This window comes from Dasypus novemcinctus, chromosome 3 (genome assembly GCF_030445035.2).
Source record: "Dasypus novemcinctus isolate mDasNov1 chromosome 3, mDasNov1.1.hap2, whole genome shotgun sequence".
Classification (NCBI taxonomy): domain Eukaryota; kingdom Metazoa; phylum Chordata; class Mammalia; order Cingulata; family Dasypodidae; genus Dasypus; species Dasypus novemcinctus.
The window spans coordinates 15,349,039-15,361,136 of NC_080675.1; the positions used below are offsets into that span (position 1 = coordinate 15,349,039).

The 12,098-nt window shown below is 41.2% G+C and overlaps 1 pseudogene; it reads right to left on the reverse strand.

Annotated features, from left to right (window-relative positions):
* Positions 1 to 1,049: 1,049 nt before the first annotated feature.
* LOC101447537 (tyrosine-protein kinase Yes pseudogene) lies at positions 1,050 to 2,718 on the reverse strand (annotated as a pseudogene).
* Between the last annotated feature and the right edge of the window lie 9,380 nt (positions 2,719 to 12,098).

The window sequence follows — 12,098 nt, forward strand, 5'->3', positions numbered from 1 at the left end:
GATGCGCGCAAGGAGTGCCGTGCCACGCAAGGGTGTTCCCCGCGTGGGGGAGCCCCACGCGCAAGGAGTGCGCCCGTGAGGAAAGCCGCCCAGCGTGAAAAGAAAGTGCAGCCTGCCCAGGAATGGCGCCGCCCACACTTCCCGTGCTGCTGACGACAACAGAAGCGGACAAAGAAACAAGACGCAGCAAATAGACACCAAGAACAGACAACCAGGGGAGGGGGGGAAATTAAATAAATAAATAAATCTTTAAAAAATAAATAAATAAATAAAGATTAAAAGATTTTCCCTTGGATTGGGCCATACAATATCAATCATATACTTCCTTCTTTTTATATCAATGCAAACTTATAAAAGATTAAGTACTTTCTAGTTATCTTCATTACTCTAAACTATTCAGAAAATGATTAAAATGAAAAATTACTTTTTCTACTTTCCAGTTCTGTGAATACCAGTATTATTGTTAACACAGTACATTATACTTTCAAATTCCACTGCTGAGGTTTAACATTTAATCAAGTTTTAGATGCTTATATTCCTTTTTGCTTCCGAGAAACCTGGCCCATTTCCATGCAAAAGGAGGCATATATTAAGATTGCATATTAACTGTTCAATGTAATGAATGCAAGACATTTTTAAAAACTGGAATGGAATAATTTGGTCCCATGAAGCTCCTTGATTTTAGATTTTATTATGGTATAACTTTTTATGTTCCAAGCTTTGTCTATAATGATAAATAATTTTCTGACTTTGGGGAGAAAAAGAAAGGTGAGGATTTACAAACAGTAGCCTTGTTGCTCTTCATTGTCCTGCTATCACTCATACTGCCAACAACATCCTATCTATACTTTCTCTGGATCCCGAAATAAGTTGGAAAATTCATCATTGGTACTTTAGAGTTTAATACTTGGAAGAAAAAAAAAGTGGTATTGTGCAGCCATGCCTGGAATTCCAGTTTACCATTAAAAAAAAAAAATGCAGAGTGAAGATTTTCTTCTTTTGATTCCTGTACATAAGTGAGGAACTACACAAGTTCTCTGTATTTGGCAGATTTGTGCATATAAAATAGGCTACTTGACTTATAAATTTTCTCCTGGCTGGTACTGTGGCTCTGTAGCAGTGAAATAGTCTTCCAAGAAGGACTGAATATACTCAAATGTTGGTCGTTCATCAGGATCCTTCTTCCAACAAAGTTTCATCAATTCATGTAGATTCTGGACAGCCCTGAGGGCAAGGTATCCTGCTCCAGCACTGTTCCACCTGCTCGTTCCACCTGCTCCAGCACTTCACAGTTTACCATTTCTGGATATGATACTCTGCCCTTTGTTACCAGTTCTGTCTGTAGAATTCCAAAAGACCACACATCAGACTTTATAGTAAATCGACCATAGAGTGCAGCCTCAGGAGCTGTCCATTTGATTGGAAATTTTGCACCTTGTCTTGCTGTATATTCATTGTCTTCAATTAACCGTGCTAAACCAACATCTGCTATTTTGCACACAAGGTTTTCTCCTACAAGAATATTAGCAGCCCGAAGGTCTCAGTGAATATAGTTCATTCTTTCAATATAAGCCATGCCATCAGCCATCTGAGCAGCCATATCAACTAGTTGTGGGAGCTTCAAATACTTTCCACCTCCCTCCTTAAGGAAATCTTGTAAACTCCCTTTTGACATAAATTCAGTGACAATGTAAATTGGCTCTTCAGAAACAACAGCATATAGTGGAACAAGCTTATCATGTCTTAATTTCTTCATGATCTGTACCTCTTGAAGAAAAGCTTCTGGCATCATTGTATCTGGTTTTAGTGTTTTGATTGCTACTTTTGTGGTTCCATTCCAGGTTCCCATCCATACTTCACTAAAACATCCTTGTCCTAGTTTAACCTCTAGTCACAAAGATTCTCTAGGGATTTCCCAAGCATCTTTTGCTAGACCTTGAGTCTAGGGTTTCACAGTTGGACATACAGCTGTTAACTTATGGCATAAACCGTCAGCATGATCTGTGTAGCATTTCACCAATTTCTGCAGAGTTTCAAATTGTGCTCTGGTTGTGATATAGTATCCACCATTGTCAAGTTTCCAAATTTTGTAGTGTTTCACATTGTCACCTCCTACCTCATTCAAATCATGAATAGAGAGGGAATAAGCACCTTTAGTAGTTTCACTCTCTCTTACCAAGAAAACACCTCGTTGATTCCCAGGATTCAGAAGTAATCTTTCAGCATCTTTTCTCCCCATTTTTTCAAAATACCACTCTTCTGCTTGAATTGAATCTGCCGGTGTTACATAATTGCTAGGGATATAACCATTCTTTCCTGTAGCAATTGATCTTGCTTCCCACCAGTCTCCTTCCGTATTGTTAATTATTTGAAATCTTTCACCCTTCTTAAATGAAAGGTCTTCTGTAGTTCTGGCTTCATAATCATATAAGGCCACAAATATAGTAACACCACCTGTTAAACCAGTAGGATATGAAGTTGGCACCACTGAGAATGAGGAAGATGCTCCTTCAAAAGGCATCACCCCTGAGGATCCTCCAAATGGTGTTATGGAAAGATTGCTAAAATTAGCGGATGTTCCCTTTGCTGACGATGAGGATGCCGGTGCAGTATGCTCAGCTCCATAGTGGCTGACACTGGCGCTGACCGGCTCTGGAGTGTTTTCAGTTCTATATTTCATGGCTGGGCTATGTTCTCTTTACTTTTAATGCAGCGCATTATCAAATCTGTGCCCCTGGGCGATTGCATGAGGCAGGGCCCTGGCAGCTCAGGTGGAGGGGAGGGGGCGGCGGCGGCACCGAGGCCCGCGGCGCCCTCTGCCTCCTCCTCCATCTCCGCCTCCGGGGGCACCCTGCCGCAGCCCATATTATCTTTCAACTCATTCATTTCATTTTGGAAATTTGTGTGCATCTCATTGATTAGTTGCCTCAAATCCTCTGTCTCTTCTGGATCTTAGATATATTCCTTTTCTTGGGCCATGTCTTCCATTTTCTTAGTATGGCTTGAAATTTTTTTCTGATATCTAAGCATCTGATTAGGTTGATGAGTTTACTCAGATACTCAATTTCTCTCTTTTGTAGGGATTTAGTGGTGGAAGGCTGTGTGTTACTGCTGTTCTTTGATTATTGGTTCTAGATTTTCCCTGTTGCTCAAAACTGGGCTCTGGACCCAGTAATGGGTTGCAGACCACTTCCTATGACCTTGGGGAGGGAAACTCACTTACTTTTAATTTCCTCATGTGTGCTTCCATGGCCTGCCAGCAGATGGTGCTCTTTGGCAGCCTTCTCAGTTCAGTGCCTGGTCAGAGTGTATTTGCTGCAACAGGGAGTAGATCTATGTGACAGATTTCTGACTGGAGGCTAAGATCCTCATATTCCAAACTTTCTCAGAGGCAGTTCTCCAACCTTTAATGACTGTGCCCTCCCTTTTTCCAGGTAGGAAATAATTCCACTCCTCTCTGTGTCCTTAACACCAGTCCTGATCAGTAGAGGGGGAGATTGAGGTTTCAATCTATTCCTGGGTCTGTTTAGTCCCAAGCTGGCTCCCAAGGCAGATAAAGGCAGGGCCCAACCAGTCTGGAAGGGCCGGTGGGACAAGGCAGACCAAATTTGTGAGTCAAAAGCTGACCCAGCTTTTGGCTGTGTCCCTCTCTCTCCCCTTTCCCAAGAAGGTGGATCCCTGGAGCCCTTTGTCTGAAGCCACCAGCCCCAAAGCCTGAGAATACAAAAGTGTCCGTAGGGTGGGGAAGGGTGCCCACAGTAGCAACTGCTGCTTTTAACTCAGGATTTTGCCGTTGCGATTCTTTCCTTTGTCCCTCCGTCTTCTGGGTAGTGTCCAGCCTTCCCCTGGTATCCTAAACCTCAGAACACATTTTTCCAGGCCATTTCTGCCTGTCCTCTAGCTATTTTTCTGGGAAAGAAGAGAGTCCATGTCTTTTAGTCTGCTATCTTTCTGGAAATCTTGAGTTTGTGACAGTTTGAGATTATTTTTATGAATCCCAAAAAGAGAAAGATTATGTTTGTAAATGAATCAGTTGTTCTGGGTGTGATAGCCTTTGATTATGTTGGATTCAGCTGAGGGGCCCTTGATTAAATTGCCTGTTAAGATTAGGGCTTTGATTCAACCATGTCAATAAATGACTCAGGTTGAGTGCCCACCCCCCTTGGAGGGCCCGTATAAATGGATACTCACTCACTCAAAAATACATGCTGGATGAGAGAGTGCTGTCATTTTTTATTCTGGGGTACCCAGGAGAGATGAGTCATTCACCTGATAGTTTGCAGCTGACCTTGGGAAGAGAACAGAAGGGCTGAGACTGATAGAGAAAGCCTGGAAAGAAATGAGTCCTATGCCAGGAGAGAGAGGAAGCCCTGAAAGACAAGCTTCATGCCAGCCTGCAGCTGAGAGAGAGGAAGCCCAAAGGGGAAGGCTGAACCCTGGCAGAGATCAGGGACCATCTTGCTTCAATGCCTGTCAATTGACTTTGGTGAGAAAGAAACCTTGAACTGGACTCTTTGTGGGCCTTGTAACTATAAGCTTTTACCCCAAATAAATACCCTTTATAAAAGCCAACAGCTTTTATCAGCACCCTTTGGTGGACTAATACAAGAGTTTAAACCATAAGGTAGTGTTTCACATTTCTGGGCACACAGGTGGTGTGGGCTCCTGTAGCCTGAAAGCAGTCCTCTGACAAAAAACACAGGCCCTGGCTGTTGGAAGTGAAAGACCCCAAGAATGGCATACAGAAAAATGGCAAAAGGCAGAGGGGATACTGGCATCTTCTGCTGTACTGAAAATCCAGGTAAAAAGTGGGGAAGAACAGATTTGGGGGAACAACTAGCAATCCTGTCCTGATGAGACAACAGCAAAAGAGATGGTAACATTTTTCTAGAGGATGGAAAGTTGATGTAAGAATTAGCAGAGCTGAGATGCTGAATATTAAGTGGTAAAGAGAAGTATCCCGCCAGAATACAGGAAATGAAGGCAGCCAAGTATTTGTTAGGTGGGGCTAAAATGTGGACCGAATTTATGGGGATTGGTTAAAAGTTTCTGAAAGAAACAGTTGATTTTCTAGAACGAAGGCATTATTCAGTAGAAAATATTTTTTTAAAAATTCCTCAGCTAAAGGACATGGCTTTTTGTGTTTTTTGTTTGTTTGTTTGTTTAATTTATTTTTTAATTGTCTTTTTAAAAAAAAGATACATAGACCACAAAAAAATGTTACATTAAAAAATATAAGAGGTTCCCACATACCCCACACCCTTCCCCCCACACTCCTCCCACATCAACAACCTCTTCCATCATTGTGGCACATTCCTTGCATTTGGTGAATACATTTTGGAGCACTGCTGCACTGCACAGGTTATAGTTTACATTCTAGTTTACACTCTCCCTGAGTCCATTTAGTGGGTTATGGCAGGATATGTAATGTTGAGCATCTGACCCTGCAATATCATTTAGGACAAATCCAAGTGCAGAAAATGCCCCACATGATATCTCTTCTTCCTTCTCCCTGCCCTCAGCAACTACCATGGCCACTGTCTCCAAATCAATGATACAATTTCTTCCATTGCTAGAGTCACAATAGTTCTATAGTAGAATACCAGTAAGCCCACTCTAATCCATATTTTATTCCTCCATCCTGTGGACCCTGGAATGGCGATGTCCACTCCACCTCTAAATCAAGAGGGGTCTTAGAACCCACATGACTGATGGATGGGATTCTTCTGCTTGCAGTTGCAGGTGCTCTCGTTCCCTGGTGTGGTAGTTAACTATCTTCACCTCCCTGTTTACCGATCTGTATAATTCCAACAAACCATAGAGTAGGAGTTGCAACTTTGCTGAGGCTCAGGGCCCAGTTGGCACATGGTCAGTCCAGAGATTCAAGTCTCCTGAGTATACACCAACCCCAGTGCCAACCACAGGTTCAGTAAAAATGACAGCAGAGGCATGTATAGAAAGGTCATGTCTGAGTCCAACTCCATCATACTCAGGAGCACAGATTCCAAAGTAGGGCCCACTGGCAAGGCACTGAACTCGAGAGCCATCTTCCAAGACTGTAGAACTTGTGTGTCTCTGTAACCCTCAGGAACACCAGTACCTGGAGTTGTATCTACTTTGGCTGTCAGGACCCCTCCAATGACCTCCTGACTAATTTTGAAGTCTCAGCCATATAAACTCATTTGTCTTTACCATTTTCCCTTTTATTCAGTGTCCTTTTCTAGTTGCATCAACAGCTGGTGATTGTTAGTAATCCCTTGGCACCAGGGAGGCTCATTCCTGGGAATCATGCCCCATGCTGGGGGGAAGATAATGCATTTACATGATGAGTTTGTAAATGGTTTTTGAAAGACCCACCAGCTGCCCAGCGTAGTAAATGTGTGTGTGTGTGGGGGGGGGGGCCCACACCAAGGCACATCATTATTAATATTAGAGCTTCTGAGATAAAGATCCTACAAGTTTCCATGAAGAAAAGAAAGGCCCAGAGAAAAATCAGAGAAAACTAGAGCAGGAAAGCACAGCTCTAGGAAGAGAGGACTGAGTTGAACCAAATAGAATTCTTAATGTCTTTTCTTGACCACAGAATTAGGAGAATATATTCTAATTATGTTGATAAATTTTAGAAGGATTAGTGATTCTGTAGTATCAGAAAATTATGCAGGGAAACGGACTTTGGCCCAGTGGTTAGGGCGTCCGTCTACCATATGGGAGGCCCGCGGTTCAAGCCCCGGGCCTCCTTGACCCGTGTGGAGCTGGCCCATGCGCAGTGCTGATGCGCGCAAGGAGTGCCGTGCCACGCAGGGGTGTCCCCCGCATAGGGGAGCCCCACGCGCAAGGAGTGCACCCATAAGGAGAGCCGCCCAGCGCGAAGGAGGGAGCAGCCTGCCCAGGAATGGCGCCGCCCACACTTCCCGTGCCGCTGACGACAACAGAAGCGGACAAAGAAACAAGACGCAGCAAAAAGACACAGAAAACAGACAACCGGGGGAGGGGAGGGGAATTAAATAAATAAAAAATAAATCTTTAAAAAAAAAATTATTCAAATGAAAAAAATAGCATCTGTCAATGCCAGGCAGAACAAAAAGTTGAACAAGAAAGGAAATACAATCTTATTATATCTCTTGGTTCAGAAATGAACATAATACATAAATATTTATGTATTTATAACTATCATAAATGTTTTTATGTAGTCATAAAAGATAAATATTGATTACTGAATTTACTAAAAACTGTGATGTCACTACATTGATACCCCAGAAGGAAAGAATGTGGAGGCATCGAGGTGATGCTAAATCATGTTTTCCTTAATAGAAAATCAGTAGAGAATGTCTAAAATTAATGAGAAAATGGCAATTAAAAGCATAATATTTAGAAATTTGGATAGAGATAGCAGACTAATATTTTAAAATCTGCTTTGAAAATGTGTTTTTGATTTACATTTGCATAAATAAACCCATTTGGGTGTTTGTTTCTTCCTTAAAAGAGACAGAGGTAATGATTCTTCCTCTTGAGAAAAAACCTGCAGCTTTAAAATTATAGTAAATACTACCTGACCTCACTGATGTGAATTAAGCAAAGAGAGCAGACTCACAGAGCCAGAGTCTGGAAGATAGGTTTACAGGACACAAAAAGGGAGTAGAGGGTTGTGAGCCAATGCCATATGAGCAAAATCTACGATAAGTTGGAAAGCTGTAGTTGTGCATTGGATGGGCATGACAAATGGTGCAGTGATGCTATTGGGTTGGGCAGTGCTGGTCTGTGATGGGGGTAGGAAGGGGGTTGGGTTGTACAGTCCATGGACCTGGGGGGAGGGAGCAGGTGAACTCTGGGGATTTGCAGGTATATGGCTGAAACTACAATGTTGGGAATGTTCTTTTGGCAAATACAGCAGGGGAGGGTTAATGGTTTAGGGTGTTGGGTGTGGAGGACTTGTGGGACAGGGTGCAACTGGGGCAGGCTTCTAGGGAGGGTGTGAGTGTTCATCCTGTCGTAGTGCATTGTATCAGTGGGTGGAAGTAACAATGAAACTTGTTCTTCAAGGAGTGAAGCTTGGTGGTTGCTGTGGGTCCTGAGGGGAGGGGAAGGGAGGAACAGAATAGAAGGAACATGGGGCATTTTGGGGGCATGGGAATTGTTCTACACGATCTTGCAATGATGGATACAGGCCATGTTAACTTTCATCAAAACTTATAAAAGCATATGGTTCAAAATGTAAATGATAATGTAAATCATTGACCATGGTTAGTAGCAATGCTTCAATATTTATACATCAATTGTAACAAATGTACCATCCACATGTAGAATGTTATTAATAGGGGAAAGGGGGAAAGGGGGAAAGAGGGAGGATGTTGAGTATATGGGGATCCCCTATATTCTGTATGTGACCTTTCTGTAACCTACAGCTCCTTTGAAGATAAAATAAGACACCGGGGGGTAAATGGAAGTAAATGTCACTGTACAGGGAAACGGACTTTGGCCCAGTGGTTAGGGCGTCCGTCTACCATATGGGAGGTCCGAGGTTCAAACCCCGGGCCTCCTTGACCCGTGTGGAGCTGGCCATGAGCAGTGCTGATGCGCTCAAGGAGTGCCCTGCCACGCAAGGGTGTCCCCCGCGTGGGGGAGTCCCACGCGCAAGGAGTGCGCCCGTGAGGAAAGCCGCCCAGCGTGAAAAGAAAGAGCAGCCTGCCCAGGAATGGCGCTGCCCACACTTCCCATGCCGCTGACGACAACAGAAGCGGAACAAGACGCAGCAAATAGACACCAAGAACAGACAACCAGGGGAGGGGGGGGAATTAAAATAAAATAAATAAATCTTTAAAAAAAAAAGTCACTGTACATATAAGACAACAGGTCTTACAGTGATGAAAGACATATTGCCAAAATTTTTAAAAATTATATATACTTTAATATTTAAATTTTTTATTTTCTGTATAATATTTATTATTTTTTAAACTATCATTTTATTTTCTTATTAATTTTATCTGATTATTTTGGGGACTTCATTTTTGAAGAAGTTTTGGATCACAGAAAGGTTATGACTGTGGCAGGGGAAAATCATTGGTGCAGAGTATCAGTGATGGGGAAGCATGGGAGGAGGTTCACCTGGGGCATACCTATAAGGCATATGAATGAGTTCAAATGTTTATGGAGCATTGTCACGGTGACTGACAGCTCAGAAATTTGGTGCTCTGTCAGTGTGCCCTACTTTCAAGTTTATGCTCCCCAGTGTGACAGAGTTGGACTCAGTTGTGATTTCCTTACACATTGCTCTTCTGCCCCTTCTATTTGAACCTATAGTTAGTACTAGAATTGATAGGTGTATGCTCAAGAGACTTAAATGTTTGGGCTGTCTATGTGCCAGTTGTGCCCTGAATCTCAACACAGTTGGAATACCCACTTTTCAGTTCATTGGACTCACCCAGGACAACTAACAAGAAGAAAATGATGGACAACTATCCCAAGGAACAAAGAGTGTCTACATCTGCAAGTGAGATAGTCCCATTCATCTACCCCCACAGGATCTAACCCCCTCTCAATTAGAGGTGGAGTGGGCATCACCATCCCAGAAGCCTTACAATTGGGGAATGAATGACGGACTAGAGTACACTTACTGTATTCTACTATAGACTTATTGTTATTCTAGCAATGGAAGAACGTTTATCATTGATGTGGAGGCAGTGGTCACTGGAGGTTCTGAGAGGAGGGAGAGGGAAAAATGTGTGTAATAGGGGGGCATTTCTGGGACACTGGAATTGTCCTGAATGACATTGCAATGACAGATACAGGCCATACTATATCTTGTCATGACTTACAAAATTGTGTGGGAGAGAGTTTAAACTATAATGTAAACTATAATCCATGCTTAGTGGCAATGCTACAATATGAGTCCATCAATTGTAACAAATGTACCCCACTAATGAAGGATGTTGTTAATGTGGGAAAGTGTGGGAAGGGTTGGGAGTGGGGCTTATGGGAATATCCTATATTTTTATGTAACATGTATGTAATCTAAGTATCAAGTATCTTTTTTTAATTAAAAAAGTATATTTAAAAAAATAAAATGAATTCAACATTGCCACCTAATCATGTTAGAAATATGAATAGTTAGGTAATTACCCCAAGTCTGAGACATTTAAATTTGTGCTTATTTCATTACATTACAAATGTAATATTTGAAGCTTGTTACTATAATTGCCAACTAAATTATTTCTGAAAACAAGTGACAGTAATTTTTTTGTTCATCTTAGGTTCACAATTTCTGCTGGGCAGTTTAGCCCCCGCCACCTGGGGCCTCTCACGTGCATGGACTATGTTCTACATGATGTGTTTGATTATGCTGGGTTGGTTTGCTACTTGTTGAGTGAGGAAGAACACCCAAATTAGCTATATGCATATTAGACAGGGAAAGGAGATATTGTCTTCAGACCAGATTTTATAAGATTTGTATGTCTTTTAGCTTTTTATTATTAAAATTTTAAAAAATTATAAAAATTTTCAAAAACGCAAAAGTAAAAACTAGGATAATGGTCCTCTATGTATCCATCACCCAGCTTTCATAATGATCAACTCTTGACAATCTGATCTATGCCACCCCCCGTTATTTTGAAGGACACCCAACACATCACATCACATTATTTATTAGTCTCACACTTTTAAGATTCTTGGGACCCAATCTATCCTAAAGGGGCAAAAAAAAATCCACCCCACCCCCTGAAAGAGCTTTTTAGACATAGCTTTTTTGCTAATTACTTAATAAACAATGAAAAGGCATATATTTGTGTTCATTTATTTTTGTCATTAATTGCAGTATTTTTATGACATGAAATGAATCTGTGGAAATGGAACTCTAGTGAATTTGAACATATAAGAAATTTGAGCTTGATTAACAACCACTAAACATTTCCCTGTCATCCAGGGACCCACTTAGGTCCTAGATTCACATCACTCTTCTGCTCGAGCTCTCCAATAGGTCTCCATCCCACGCTTTATGTGATTTGTCCTCTCTCACCCTTATGTCTTTTTCCTCATGCCTCACCACTCTTTCTTAGTCCATTCTGCTTCAGTCATCCTTGAGTTCTTGCTAATCCTCTAAATTGTCAAGGATTCTACTGCCTCAGGACTGTTGCACCAGCTGTTTCTTTAGGCTTGGACCTCTCTTTCCTAAATAGTCACATCTCATTCTCTTACTTCCTTCAAGTTTCTATTCAAATATTGCCTTGTCAGTAAGGTCTACCCTAACCAGCTTTTGCGACATTAAAAGTGCCCTCTTTCTTCTCTCTCCCCTATTCTCCTTACAGTACTTTAGTTTTTTGTGTGTTTTTTTCCCCATAATAGTCATCACCATCTGTTTTACATTTATTGTATTTCTTTTTAATTTTTTTTTTTGTATTTTTATGCTATATTACCCCTTCTCAGTATAAAACAAGCTCTATGAGTCCAGGGACTCTGTATTTTTTTTTTCTCCAGCTATATTCCTAGTGCCCAGAATAAAGGAAGACACCTTATTAAGTTACAGAATACTTGTATACTATACTTTTTAACCTCAGTAAACATTGAAATAAATAGAACTTACTATGTACAAGGCACTGTTATAAGCACTTAAAAAATGACCTGATTTAATCTTAACAACCCCACCCAGTAGGCGCTACTATTATCATTCTCCATTTCACAAGTGAGAAACTAGTGCACAGAAAGGTTAAATAACTTAGCCAAAGTCATACAGCTAATAGGTGAAAGACCCAGGCAGTCAGGCCTGAGTGTGTATAACTAATCACTGGTCTACAATGTATTTCATATATAGAAAGCATTTAATAAACACTTTCAGCATGAGATGCAAATTTTTAAAAAAGCATTTCAGATTGGGGCCCAACAAACTTTTATTGATTACTTTCAATAGTAGAAATTTTCTCTGGTAGCTTTCCAGCTCACAATTGAAGTCCTACTTTCATTAACATAAGATGAGCTTTATTCATGGAACAGATTTCACCCATGAAGTAAAAAACAGCTATTTTTTTTTTCAAAATGATTCATTAGAAGACAGCATGGCAACTAAATACAGGTATACTTCATAGATATTGCAGGTTCTATTCCAGAGTACA